The sequence below is a fragment of the Malania oleifera genome, chromosome 6, assembly GCF_029873635.1.
Source record: "Malania oleifera isolate guangnan ecotype guangnan chromosome 6, ASM2987363v1, whole genome shotgun sequence".
NCBI lineage: Eukaryota > Viridiplantae > Streptophyta > Magnoliopsida > Santalales > Ximeniaceae > Malania > Malania oleifera.
This window is the reverse complement of record NC_080422.1, coordinates 83347867-83362826: the sequence shown is the minus strand read 5'-3', so window position 1 is coordinate 83362826 and position 14960 is coordinate 83347867. Positions and strand designations below refer to the sequence as shown.

General features: G+C 34.6%; 2 long non-coding RNA genes across 9 annotated transcripts; one reads left to right on the top strand and one right to left on the bottom strand.

Annotated features, from left to right (window-relative positions):
• Positions 1–314: 314 nt before the first annotated feature.
• Positions 315–3568, bottom strand: LOC131158025 (uncharacterized). Its single transcript, XR_009137386.1, has 2 exons — positions 2958–3568; positions 315–2885 (listed from the first exon to the last, which is right to left on the bottom strand). It is a non-coding gene; the product is annotated as an uncharacterized LOC131158025 (long non-coding RNA).
• On the top strand, positions 342–3568 carry LOC131158024 (uncharacterized). 8 transcript variants are annotated; one of them, XR_009137385.1, is made up of 4 exons: positions 478–1008; positions 1272–1447; positions 2229–2332; positions 3085–3568. It is a non-coding gene; the product is annotated as an uncharacterized LOC131158024 (long non-coding RNA). The 8 variants fall into 8 exon arrangements; XR_009137383.1 differs by having other exon boundaries at positions 2176–2332; XR_009137381.1 differs by having other exon boundaries at positions 2201–2332; positions 3085–3445.
• Positions 3569–14960: the final 11392 nt, after the last annotated feature.

The window sequence follows — 14960 nt, the reverse complement described above, 5'->3', positions numbered from 1 at the left end:
TTTCTGACAATATTTACATTGAGCTTTAACCTCTGCAGTGTTATTAACACAATCTAGTAAAATGATCTCATACCTCTAATCCTGATTTAAACTTCCTCTTCTCACCCAATTCTGTTTCTCAAGTAGCAACATTATTTACTAATTTTGTATTTATGCTTGGACTTGGACTTGGGCATGAGCTCGAACAAGGAGTTGTATTAAGACTTGCGTTTGTCCTCAGATTCAGACATCTATAAAAATCATGCGCAAGTGTACAAACAGGAAGGGATCTTAAATATACCTCCTATTCAACACAAGAAAAAAACACATTCAAAGTTTTGTAATATTAGTGTTTATACTAATAAAGAAAACATATGTTAACAAATTTGTTTCATATAGTGAAACCGTCAAACTTAGGAAAAAATTAAAATGAAAACAAAAAATAAGGCAAGTTAACACATTCAACATCTACTGATCTACATCACGTTTCATGTGAGATTAAACTTACATCTACATCCCAAAAGAAAACATATAAACTTACAGCTGCTCTGAAGACACGGGAGGGAGGCAGAGCCGCAGGCGCCAGGCAGAGGTGGTGGCAGTGGCGCTGGACCTGCTGGTGCAGCTCGAAGGCTGAGAGTCCGAGAGAGGCAAGAGTGAGAGACGACGATAGACAGAGAGACGGAGAGGCAGCAACCTAGCAGGGAGGGAATCGCAGACGAGAGACTGAGAGACGATGATAGCAGATTCAGCGTGGCTAGCAACCTAGCAGGGGGGGTGGGAATCGCAGCCGAGAGAGTGAGAGACGACGATAGCGGAGAGTGCCGAGACTCGAGAGGCAGATTCAGCGTGGGCCGTGGCTACTGGTGCTGGCCGCTGGGTGCTGGCTAGCTGCGTAGCAGTAGCAGGGGGGTGGGGGAATCCCAGACGACTAGACAAGACGCACGGGGATGGCGCAAGGAGTCAAGAACACTAGGGCAGAGTCGCAGAGAGAAGAAGAGAAATGAGGAATTGGACGGCGGAGTGAAAGTGAAAACCCTAAATCCCTAATCCCCTATATTAGTCATATTATATATATTTTTTATTATAACTCGGTTTTTCGGTTTTTTTCAGTTCGGTTTCAACATAAATCGAAACCGAAACCGAATATTTTGATTTTTGAAAACCGAAACCAAAAACCAAAAATTTGTTCAATTTTAGTTTGCAAATATAATGGATTTGAAGTAGCTAGCAGTTTAGGTTGATAAGTTCACTGTTGTTGAACTAGTACAAGATATTTTTTCCCCTTACAGATACAGTCTGCATTACCAGTTCTTCATAGACTAATTCATTTGGAAACGCACCGCCTAATGGACAATATATACAGGGAGGCGTGCTTAGCCCTATCTTACTTGTCAGATGCTCCTATTGAGCAAATTCAGTGTGTGGTGGATGCAAATATTTGTGGGAGGCTCGTGATTCTTCTTGAGTAAGTTTGTTCATATGTCCACAATGTACATGTATGAAAGGATCTACTTGTATCATTCATAGAATGAGGCAACAATACTTCCACATGTTCTAGAATTCATTTTACAAAATAAATCCCTAGAGAACTGCATATTTGGATCCAGCCAATACATATTTATCCCCAATGCTTCTATCCCATGACACTCCCTTTGTTGCTACCCTGTGACCCATAGCATGATTTAATCTGTCAAAATCACATGATTTTTTTGCCTGTGTATGCATTCTGTTAGTTACCTTTTATGGTCGGTTTTTTTAACCACTTCTATTAATGTTAATTGTGTTTCTGCCAGTCATACATTTAGAAAGGTTGTCCAAGCAGCGCTTTGGACAATTAGGAACATCTTTAAGGATAATGATTCTCAGTTTCAGGTATTTCTTGATTTGTATAGGTTTGAATGTTCTTACAGCAGCATCTTTTGCATGTGATAGTGTGTTCATTAATGTGCTTGGTCCTAATTAAGGCCCCCTTGGTTCTAACATAAGGTTTCCCACTCCCCCAAAATTAAAATAATGCCCAGTTTGAATTATATTAAAGAAGGTAATTTGGACACATTATTTTCGAAATGACCGTGTGGTGTTGGTATATGTTTAACTGTACTGCATATTTTAACATAAAATAGCTACAAGGAAAATTTGATATCTTATTCTCTCTCTCTCTCTCTACATATATATCTAATGAAATGGGGGTAGATCCAACACAGTTGCTGTGTTCCAGGTTCTAATTGAGTGTCAGGTATTCCCAGCTCTACTTAATATTATCAACCAGGAAGCCCTAAATGACCATCTCTTGAAAGACATTTGTTGGGCAATCTCAACCATCACAGCAGGAAATAAGGATAGAATACAGGTATATTTTCCTTCTAGCTCCTCCTAGCCATTATCCGACTGTAATAATTCTTGCTCAGAAGAACACCCATGTTGTGGCAATTCCACCCAGAAGGTAGTGAGCTACTCCTACATACGTCCTCGTATAATGCTCAGGGCTCTAGGCTGTGTAGCTGAAGCAACTTTTAATTTATTATGATCCCAAACAATGGATTCAATAAGTTGTTGCCAACAATCTCGCCCACTAAATAGAACATTAAACTATAAACCCATACAAAATGAACACCTAGAAACAAAAGGCCATAGGGAGACAATGAGGTTGATGGTTCTTTTGTAATGCAGCATGCCAAACCATAGGAAATGTTAAGCACCCTTTTATTATCAACTTAAATATTTCTATGAAACAGAAAGTTATTGAGGCTAATATCATCCCATCTCTTCTACGCCACCTTCGAGAAAGAGACTACTGGATTTGAAGTGAAATTGGAGGTTCTGTGTGCAATCTCAAATGCCACCCGAGGAGGATCTCCTGAGGAGATTAAGTACTTCTCATATTTGGTTATTGTTGATCTGCCCTTCCCTTCTGATTTGGCATTACCTAATATGTACCCATGCACAGAGACTCATGCTCTTATGTAGATGAATACATAGGCTAGGTACTTGAATTACTGAATTGGTCCATGGAATTTTGTTTTGTTGCACGCAGCTTATTTTTGGTAACCTGGCTTGACAATTTTGATTCATTGAGACTAAAGTTGATCTATATTCTTGCAGGTACATGGTGAATGAAGGCTGCTTTGAAGTGTTTTGTAATCATCTATTGTTTGTTTGCACTGGTCCATGTCTTAGGGGGCTCAAAAATATCCTTCAGGCAGGAGATGCTGAGAAGGTTGGTGTGATCAATATTCACGCACAAATGATCAAAGACTTTGGTGGATTCCAGAAAATTGAAGCTCTGAAGACCGATCCGGGCCTTGGCGAGATGGCTTCAAAGATCATGAAGAAGTATTGGCTAAGCGAATGAGAAGAAGACATTGGTAATAATACTGTGAGTCATTCCAGATCAATGAAATGACATACTTTTGTTTGTTAGTACCCTGTAGACTGTTGAAGAAATTAAACTTGGTATTTTTTTTAGCCTCTTGGTAGCATGACATGACTGTATTAAGTGCAATCTTGCTGTACTCTGTATTGTTGTCATTCCACACATCACCAACAAAGCTTATTAGGCACGCCGCCAGTGCCATCACTTGCCAAATGTTTAAGTGTTTTAACCCCTAAACCCTAGACCTTAAACCTAAAAACCAAGCCATTCAAGCTTTAGCCCGTTTTCTATCTTTTCTCTCTCTCTTTGTTTTTTGTCATTTTAAAAAAAGAAAAAGAAAAGCTTCATCCTTAATCTTGAATTCTTGTCATCTGAAGATAAAAGTGCTTAACATAGCCATTAGCAAGTATGTATTCCAGCTGAAATGGAGATATGTTCTAACAAATTTCCATAGATTGCAATAGAGGAGAATTACCTGTGCTTGTGCTGAGCATGTAATTAAGTCCCGTGCGTGCCGGCGTTAATTATTTATAAATAATCAATGCATCTCATGTATTTTATTAGGAATAAAATTTAAAAAATATTCCTCAATTTTTTCTGAAATAAGATCCTGCCTAAAAAGTTCCAAAGTAGGAAAATTTATAAGGTGAATTTATTTGGGCTAGTAATCAGCACATTAGAAAAGGTTAATACTACTACTTTCACAAAAATAAAGGGTGATTTTTATGCATTTTAATGCAATTTACCCCAAGTTTGAAAGCATGGATTTGGCGTTGAATTTGGATTTATGCAGATTTAGACAAAAATTATATCTAAAAATAAATTTTATATAAATTCATACGAATCCAAATTCTCAAATACATCCACCCAATACGCAACCTTAAGGCTTAATTTGGATTCAGAATTTTGCTTGAGAAAAGGAAAAGGAAAGAAAAATAAGAAAGAAATTTATTTTTCACTATATTTTCTCTCTGAATTTAAATACTATTTAAAATGAAATATTCTTCTAATACGGCTAAAAGTTAAAAAAAAAATCAAATATTAATAATGTATAAAATTAAAATTTTTCCATTGATTTGGTATATTTCTTATTTTCATTGTTACTTTTTTTAATAATTAAATATGAAAAACTGAAATCTTTCTTATTTTCTTTTTCTTTTCCTAATAGTTCTTAAGCTACAAACAAGCTACAAGGGAAATGGTGAAAGATGCATAGTTTCATTTTATATTTTCTACTAAACTTGCAAAGAGGCAGAACCCAAAGAAACAAATCATAATCAACAACATTCCTTGATTCAATGAGCGAAAATGGTTCATGAATTACAAAAGCACTTGATAAAAAAAAAATATAGAAAAATCTTATGACTATCATAAGAACTTTCAATAAGCAATGTGAAATCTTGATCAAATTAATTGAGTGTGAAAAGATCAACTAATCCCAAGATCTCACATCACTTGTAAAAAGATCTTATTATTTTCAAAAAAGAAAAAGAAAACTAAATGCAATAATGCATTTTAATTTATTACATGCAATAATTGATGAGATGTGGCAAACTATAAATGACCATTTTTATTTTTAAAATCATACTTGACAGGGTGGCATTATCATGAACGCCATGGCGGCTTAGAGTTAAGAATATGGATCACAGGGCCCCCAGGGCGTAGCTCAGGTGGTCAAACGAATAATCGGGTGTGCCTCTCACGAGGTCAGTCTTTACGCCACCCGGGTTCGATTCCTTCCCTGAGCTCCTGGTTTACCCTCCTCGTGGTGATGTGGGGCCAGATCCACGGGGCGTGGGACTAGTCACGACCAGTGTGTGCGGATCGTAAAACGGACGTGTGTTGACGGTTGTGGACACCCGACGATATTCCAAAAAAAAAAAAAAATAGAATATGGATCACAGGTGTGATAGCGATCCAGTTATCCAGAGAAAATGTAAAATGAACGGTCTAGATCATGCCAACTCACTAGGTGACATCATCCAGAATGCATGGACCAAGATGTGTCATGTGTCACCACCTAATGAGTGATGCGTGACCCATTACAGGAAAATAAATTTTTTTTTTTTTAAAAAACTTAATTATATATTTTATTCTCTTTATTTTCCATGAATTAGAGACATGTTATAATTAAAAAAAATATTATAAAGACAATGACAAATACTAATTATTATTCCTATTATAATAAAGATAATAACAACCAATAATAATTGAAATAATAATAATATTTATCATTATTATAAAAATAATAATAATATTTATCATTGTTATAAAAATAATAATAACAAGAGGAACAATATTAATAATAAGGACCAAAATGATAATTATTTATATTATTTTAACTATGATAATTATTATAAATTTAATAAAAATAATAAATACCGTAAAAAAAATATTTATTATTATAAAATAATAATAACAACAAGCACAATTATACTAAAAAAGGCAAAAATAATAAGAATTATTATTTTAAGCATAATAATTATTGTAAAAATAATAAAAATAGTAATAACAACAATAAAAAATAATAATTACACTAATAATAATCAATAGAAGGACAATAACAAAAAAATCAAACAAAAAAACAACAAATAATTATATGAAATGACAACTAATAATAATATTTATTACTATTAAAATAATAATAACGAAAACAAAAATAATTATTATTACTTGACAATAATTATTATAAAATAATAATAACAACTAATAATAATTAGAATGACAAAAAATATTTCTCACTATAAAAATAAAAATAACAAAAAATAATAATAATAATAATAATAAGGAAAAATAATTATTATTTTAAGTATAATACTAAGTATAGAACACAAAAAAATAATAATAACAACTATTAAAAAATAATATTACCATAAACAAAAATCATTGCTATAAAATAAAATAGTAATACAAAATTAAAAGATTATTTATTATGAATTTTATTAAGATGATTTATTTTTTATTCCATTGTAAGTCATTGAAAAATACCAAAGGTTAGAAAGGAATTGAAATTGGATTGTTACAATCATTTCATGTTACTAATCAAACATAGTAATTGCATTTCAAAAATATTTTTTTTCATACTTGATTCCATTTCTCTTGTAATTCCTTTCTTACTCAATTTCATCCCACAAACCAAATGGGAATAAGATAAGGACAAGGTAGCCTACAATGGAATAAAATCATTTTTATGAAACTTTTCTACAATTTGGTTGGTTTCTCAGGGTATGTTTGGGTTAAAGAGTTTGTTAGGGAAAGGAAAAAAAAATTTAAAAATTATTTTTTTATCGTATTTTCTCTTTACGTCAAGTACTATTAATTAAAAATGAAAATTTGTCCTAATAAAATTAAAATTTAAGAGAAAAGCAAATGTAATTCATTTGTAAAATCAAAATTCTATTCATCGTTTTGTTATATTTTATTTTTGTTCTTACTTTCCTCGATGATTAAACATAAAAAATTATATTTTTTTTATATTTTCCTTTCCTTTTTCTTATACTCCAAACATTCACTAAAAGATTAACAAATATTGTTGGCTTTTTGAGTCTGATTTCTGTTTTGATGCTAATGAAACACTAGTATCTTATGTGTGTATTTAGTATGTGAATAGGCTTAAGTTTCAGCACACATAAGGAAATGGAAAATGGAAGCCAGAATAAATCTTAAAGCTTACATCAACTAATGTTTTACATAGAAGACAGAAGAGCAAAGATGAAGAAGAAGACTTATGTTTTTAATTTGTAATGCATTTTGTTTTATATTTGGTCTGCAATAATGTATGACATGCATGATGTGTATGATATGGTTGGTCGAGTTTTTGGGATTAACTCTTAAAGACCTTAGATTGACCATAGGTCCCAATACATTGCATGAAAAAGTCCCCATATATCTTACAAGTGATCATCATGACTATGGGTGATTTCAAAAGACAAATTGGACCAAAATTGAAAGTTTCATATGGTTGGTCGACCGAATCCAAGTGTACTAAAGACCCTCGGTTGACTGAACCTCGGCAAAGTCAATGGTTTGACCCTTTAGTTAATCGACCTCAACATAGGCAGCAACGCCCTGGTCGACCAAACTGACACGTAGGAAATCCCAACGCCTTGGTCGACCAAAATGATAGTAGAAAAATGGCCTGGATGACCGAACACCCAAGTTCAGTCAACCGAACTTAACCCAGTCGACCGAACCTCATATGTTCAAAAATCGCCTCAAGTCTGGTCGACCATCACCTTAGTTCAAAAATCGCTTGGTCAACTGAACTGAGCAATCCGGTCGACGAACCCTAAAAATGGTCAACCGAACCTCTCGAGTTGCTTAATTTTTACCAAGGTTAAACTAAGTTATTTTTAATTAAACTCAATTAATCTTTTTTCCAAAATACCCAAAATACCCAATTTTGATTATGATAAATACTCATTGTATCTAATGAGTGTTTGAGTTTTTGTGCAGGAACTAAAAGTGTTAAAATCAAGATGTGCACAAAGCAAGTAAAGCCTGAAGACCAATTTCCATTCAATGTTGTAATATATTTCATTTAATTAGTCTGTAATAGTAATTAGGGCTCTGGTTTGTAATAAGCTCACACACATCACATGTATGATAATACGTAAGCTCAAACAAATCGTGAATGAGAAAAGACCTTAGGGTTTACCCTTCGATCGACCTTTGGTCCACCGACACCGGACTTTTTCGGTGTCTTCAAATTGGACCCCAAGTGACCCTAGGACACACACATTTGCACATATGTTTGTTAGGAACTTCATTAGGGTTTGTATGTCTCAAAACAGGACCAAAATGCACACTTTGTGCACTTTCGATCAACCAAACCAGCCAGTTCATTCTGCCCTGGTCGACCGAACAAGGCTTGGGTCAACAGTTGACCAAGGCCCTGGTCGACCGAATCAGGTAGTTCAAAAGGCCTTGGTCGACCAAAACCTCTCTGGGTCAACATTTTGACCATCTGGTCGACCGAGCCAATTTTGTTCTCCAACTACCTGGTCAACCGAGGGTTCTCGGGAAAAATCCTAGCGGTCTAGATGACCGAACCAGCTAATTCAAAAGGGCCTGGTCGACCGAATCTCAGAAAATTGAGAAATCGCCCTCTCCTGATCGACCGAGCCTTTAGTTCAAAACTCTCCTAGTCGACCGAACCATATGAGACTTCGATCGAAACATTTCTGATCGACCGGACCTCTTGGGTTACCCTGATTTTTACCGCGATTAAATAATTTTTAAACAAGGTTAAAATATTTTAGACGTCATTAAACTTCCTTAATAATACCCAATAGGTCCCCAACGGTCATATTTCCTCCCATGTCTATATATATGAGATCATTTGTGAAGATTAGCGATGGATTAGCTACTTTGATTATGGGAGAATTCTATGAAAACCCAAAAGCCTATACTACTCATTTTTTAGCCCCATTCACTCATGCTTATCTTCTATTAGTGCCCACATCATTTGTAAGTGGATTGAGTGTTTGTTTCCATAGGTTTGCTCTCCTTGTCTTGCTTGGTTAATACGATTTTATTAAAAGTAAAACCTAAGTACTCTTAGGGGACTTTGTTAATAAGTCTCTCCTAAGAAGACTTTTATAAAACCTCTGAGTATTGCACACTCATTGCAATATCTCAAGAAGTTTGTATTTGTTTTTGGATTGCAAAAACTTCTCAAACATTTTCAAATATCTATTGTGCTCTTATTTTGAAATATATTTGAAGAGATATTTGTTTGTATGATAGTGATCTTTGTTGCAATATTCACTCACTCATATATTACTTGTTGAATACAAAGATCACATATTTTGCAAACCAAGCATATACTTCATTTGATACTTACATGCTTAAGATATCCCACTGATTGAAATACTTAAGACTTGACATCTTTGTGTGAGCTTATTGGCTGAATATATTGTGAAACAAGGACTGCTTGTTTGACACTATCACGTACGCATTACACTGATAGAAAATACCCTTGAGAGTTGAACATCTATACCACATTGAGCTAACATATTGAATCATACTTGTGGTGTATGTTATTGCGCGAATTTGGGTACACATCTGCTTTACTTGAAAGCAAATTCATTGTACCATTTGATTGTAATACACATCTGTTGTATTTCCAGGCACGGGCCTGAAGAGAGAGACTAGCCCTGGAATAGTCCCGGATTGGCTTAGACCCGATTAGGAAAGCTAGGTGCGTCATCCTATTAAGGCGTGTAGGTTGAGGTCAGTCCCGCTAATTGACTTGGTTAAGGTTGAGGTCAGCCCTGTGTTAATTTGACCTGGTTGTAAACGGTGCCGCTCCACGCTTAAGTGAGCTATTAGTGGAATCCTCAGGCTTGTGAGCTAGAGGCGGGGACGTAGGCACATTTGGCCGAACCCCGATAACATATCATGTGCCTTGTCCATATTTCTATGTTTTGCATTTACCACACATGTATGTTATTGTGTGAATGATGCGCTTAATTTAAATTTTCGTATACTATATTTATCAGCGCATTTGGAATTGCATCAAAAGACCCTAGGTTTGTGTAATACTGATTGTAGGATTAGTTGAACCTAGGAAGAAAGTTTAAAATTTCAATTCACCCCCCCCCCTCTTGGGAATACAGTAAAGCTAACAATTGGTATCAGAGCCTCGTTGCACTTGACTTAAACATTTTTGCAAAAAGATCGCAATGGCTCACATTGGTGTATCCCCATTCAGTGAGGGACAGTCACTTTCCAGTCCTCCATTATTTTATGGTGTCAACTACACTACGTGGAAAGTTAGAATGACCATATTTTTGAAATCTATTGACTAGAGGGTCTGGCTTGTGACTGCTAAAGGTAGATGTGCACAAATAAATGAAAATGATTTTAATATGATTAATTCTAATGGCATGGATTTATTGCACTGTGCTTTAGAGACTAATATTTTTGTTGAGATTGTGGCATGTAGTAGTGCACAGGATATCTGGGATGAACTTGAAAGTAAATATGGAGAATCCCAGGAGAATGAGACCACCACTCAGGAAGTGGAAAATGATAGGGCAATTGCAGTAACAGCCGGTGAGGTATATGTTCCTATCTTTGCCTCCGTAGATGATTCTATTATTGAATGCTGTGATGTACCAAATGTTGAATCATCTGTTGAATATTGTGATAGTTTTGTTATTAATGCACTTGATGATTCTCATGTTGAATACTGGAATATATCATGCAATGAATCATCCAATTGCCCTAGTGATAACTATGCTATTAGCTCATGCAATAATCCATGTGATGCATGCTGTAATGACTCTCGTGCCAAATCCTGTGATATATTGTATGATGAGTCATCTATTGACTCTGATGATAATACTGTGTGCATTGATTCATATGAATGGTATAGTGATAAACTTTGTGATGAATCATGTATTGAATTTTACAATGAAAGCATGCTCTCACATATGGAACTAGAAAAGACCTCATTTAAAATGGATAGAGTTCTAGTTGAGATATCAAAGAAGAAAACATTTTTGAAAAATGAAAATGAAAAGGTGGCAAAGCACTTAAATGATTTAAAAAAATATCAGGCCACTCTAGAAAGAAGAAAAATTAAGAAGGTTTTGTAAATTATCTACTTATAAAGAAAAACCAAAGACTATCCTGAAATGATCTTCAAACCCACTTGTGAAAAGGATAACAATGATAAACCCTTTGAAGCTAAAAGGAAAAATATTTTCATAAAGGGTTCATGTTCTGTTTATCATACCCATAGTAATGCCTCAATGAGTAAAACTAGAATTTATAAGCATAATCTTTCACACAAATATAAAGTTTGCTTATATTGTATAAGAAAAGGGCACGTTTGGTTTAATTGTCTACTTAGATGTGCTAGAGGCTTAGACAAAGAAATGATGTGGGTTATCATGAGAGCTAACCTTATAGGACCTAAGGAAAATCGAATTCAAATTGAATATACATTTTTGTTATCCTTCCTTTGTTCCTAGGTGTAGGGGTTATGACGACTGTAGGATCGGGAAGTGACTGATGCTTAAAACGAAATTCTTAGTATACACACTCACTAAGTCATCTTGTCATACTAAGACTCTTTATACACTTCCAAATGGACATGGCATCTCTGCCTAGTACTTAATTCTAAATGCTTAACCCATGCCGACATGAAAATCATAAAGTTAAGCAACAGTTGTTCATTGCACGAAATTAAGTGTTAGGGTTCCATCCTATATTTTATATCACTATACCCTAAACTCACTTTTGAACATGAAAAGTCTAAATCGAACTCAAGTCATCACTCTAGTCTTAAAGCACCATTAATCATAAAAGACTAATGCATATTGTGTGCTTCTCATAGCTATAACCATATTCGAAGTACCTTCTAGGGAATTGGTCTCTTTGAATTTAAGTTGCAAGTCCTTCAATTCTGGTTTATCTCATCCATAGGAAGTCATCACCAAACCACGATCATACTCGGTGAATTTTCACTCATTCCTTGGTTCGTATCCTTGCTCCTCTATGTCATCATTTCTGTAGGATACTCTCCCATCACCAAAAAGCATAGTTTAAGAAAAGCCTCATACTCCTTAGTGCTCGGTGCCCAAAATAGGTCAATGAGTCAATTCTTGGTATGTACCTCATTTGAGCAATATCTCTTCATCAAGAATCCCTAAGAATCATATTTATGCTGTAATATATCAAATCTGGACCTTAGGGAGAACCTTGGATCAAAATCAGGTAAATTCGGGAAAATTCACTATGCTTGGTCAACCGAGCGTTGCAGGTTTAAAGTGCCCCGGTAGACCAGAATAGTGTTGACTTTAACCCTTACGGTCGACCGACCCCAGTGAACATATCTTCACAGTCGACCGCAAGATCCGGTTTTCCCCTGGTCGACCAAACCTGGTACAATACACTCTTTCGGTCGACCGGCCATCCTAGTTCATTTTCCCCCGGTCGACCAAATCTTGGATAGAACACCCCTTCGGTCAACCGACCATCCTAGTTCATTTTCTCCTCGATTGACCGAACTGTGTCAGTGTTTGGGGAATTTCAAGCATCGATCGACCGTATTTCTACGTTTTACATTTACCGCACATGTATGTTATTGTGTGAATGATGCGCTTAATTTAAATTTCCATATACTATATATATCAGCGCATTTGGAATTGCATCGAAAGACCCTAGGTTTGTGTAATACTAATTGTAGGATTAGTTGAACCTAGGAAAAAAATTTAAAATTCCAATTCCCCCCTTCCCCCCTCTTGGGAATGCACCTTTTCTAACACCCAGCGTGTCCCCAATGACTATAATTTGTCCCAATTCTATATATACTCCCTCATTACTCATAATTAGCAATGAGATTAGCCCAAAAATTGTCTCAAAATATACACTTAATTTTTTACTCTCTTTTATTATTCTTTTGATAAATCTTGCAAGAGAGCATTGTTTTTGAGCATTCATTTGGGCATTAATTTTTACAAATCATTTAACTGTCTTTTCATTTTTCATTTGAAAAATCTATTTTGGAATAAAGGTTTTATTTAGGGAATTTATTTTCTTCATCCAAAGCTCATACTCTCACTTGTTCTTTGTTTGTGAAAATTTATTTTTGAGAGTTAGCTTCTTGGATCTCCCATATATTTTATTCATAAATATTATTGGGAGAAAATTTATATTTATTACTGTGAAAGACTTGAGTACATATATTTTGTGTTGGGAAAGTGTTCTTGCATTTGTGCTTACATTGATGTGCATTATTTTGCAAGATCATTAGAAAGCAAAAACTCTAACTTCCTTTGAACAAATTTTTTGAAAATCTTTTGGGAAGAAATATTTTGGGGTTGAATGTTTAAAATATTCACTGCATACATTTCACTCATAGATTCCAAAAAGTTATTTTGAGAAAAATCACCATTTTCACATTGAGCTTATTTTCATATCATATGTGAGTGCATTATTTGGTTAAGCATATTGGTACACATCTGTTTAGTATAAGAAGCATATTTGGTTGTACACAAATTTTATTATTTGTTTTATTTCAGATGTGGCCTGAAAAGGGAGACTAGCCTTATTGAATGGTCTCATATTGACTTAGACCCGGTTAGGAAAGCTAAATGCACCATCCTGGTAAGGTGCGGTTGTAAGTTGAGGTCATCCTCGTTAATTGACCTGATTGTAAACAGTGCCGCTCCACCCTTGAAGTGAGCTCTTAGTGGAATCTTCTTACTTGTGAGCTTGAGGTGAGGACGTAGGCAGTATTGGCCGAACCCCGATATCATATTTGGTGTCAGTTTTATTTATCTGCAATTTATTTTTAACACCTGTATGATATTTACATTACTCTGATTATACTGTTTATATATTTATTTGGTATATGCTCAGAAAGACCCTAGGTTGTGTAATACTGATATCTGGTTTAACCTATGAGAAAAGTTTAAAATTTCAATTCACCGCCCTCTTGGGAATACACCAATTCCAACAAATATTGAAACATAGAAAATTAGCGTTGTTTTTGTTTAACATGCAAGATGCTATTATGTTTTTAAAAATTGATTATTCACATCCAATCACGTGCAACATATGACATATTTATCAGATATTTGTAATTAATCAATGCATTTGACTTATTTTATTAAGACCCTATTTGAAATTCAAAAAATATTAGGAAAAAAGAAAAAAAAAATCAACGAATCCATTTTTTCATGTTTCATTATCAAAAAAGTGAAAAAGAAAATTTTAAAAATTCCAAATTCATAAACAAAATTATGATTTTACACATCATTAATAAATGATTTTTTTTTTATTTTTTGATTATATTAAAACGAACTTTCTTTTTTTAATAGTATTTAATATAGAAGGGCAATAAATTAGAAAAATATGTTTTCTCCTTATTTTTCTTTCTTTTTATTTGCCCAAATAAATTTTTTTTATCCAAATGGACCCTAAAGGTAAAATTCAAGAAATTTCTTAAATTTTTTGAAATAGTACCTTTTTAAAAAAATAAAAAATAAACTCTCTATGGTATAGAATCACTTTAAAGTTTTGAAGGGGTGAATGTATTTTGAAACACACATGCAAGCTTAGTTGTCCTGCATTTTAAAAATTAAATATGCGACTCAAGCATGTGACGAAGATAGCTCAAATTCGTGTGGGGCCGATGGAGCATAGTCATGTGCAGTCCACATGACCATGTGGGGCCCATATGAGTATTGGACTCAAACTTACTTCCATATGTCAACTGGGATCTTCGCGCACCGAAAGTCTTCAAGTAGTCTTCAAATAGCTCCATGCGTACTTACAAAATAGTTTGTATGATGGTGGACATCAGAAGGTCATCCATGCGTCACCATGTTGGCGAAGGAAATAGTCAAAGCATGTTGATCCCCATCACAAACCATATGATCTGTTGCGCCACTATAAATAGTCCATAAGAGATCATTATGAGATTTACCTGACAATGAAGATTCGACACTACCTACTTAGTGTGCCATGGGTTAAGGGGGAATGAAGTTATTAAACTACTGACACTATTCAGAGGTGAAAGGAAGGCTGCTGGTAGATGGATTTGAAGAAGCCTGATGAGCACTATGATTGGAACCCTGATTGGGTTTAG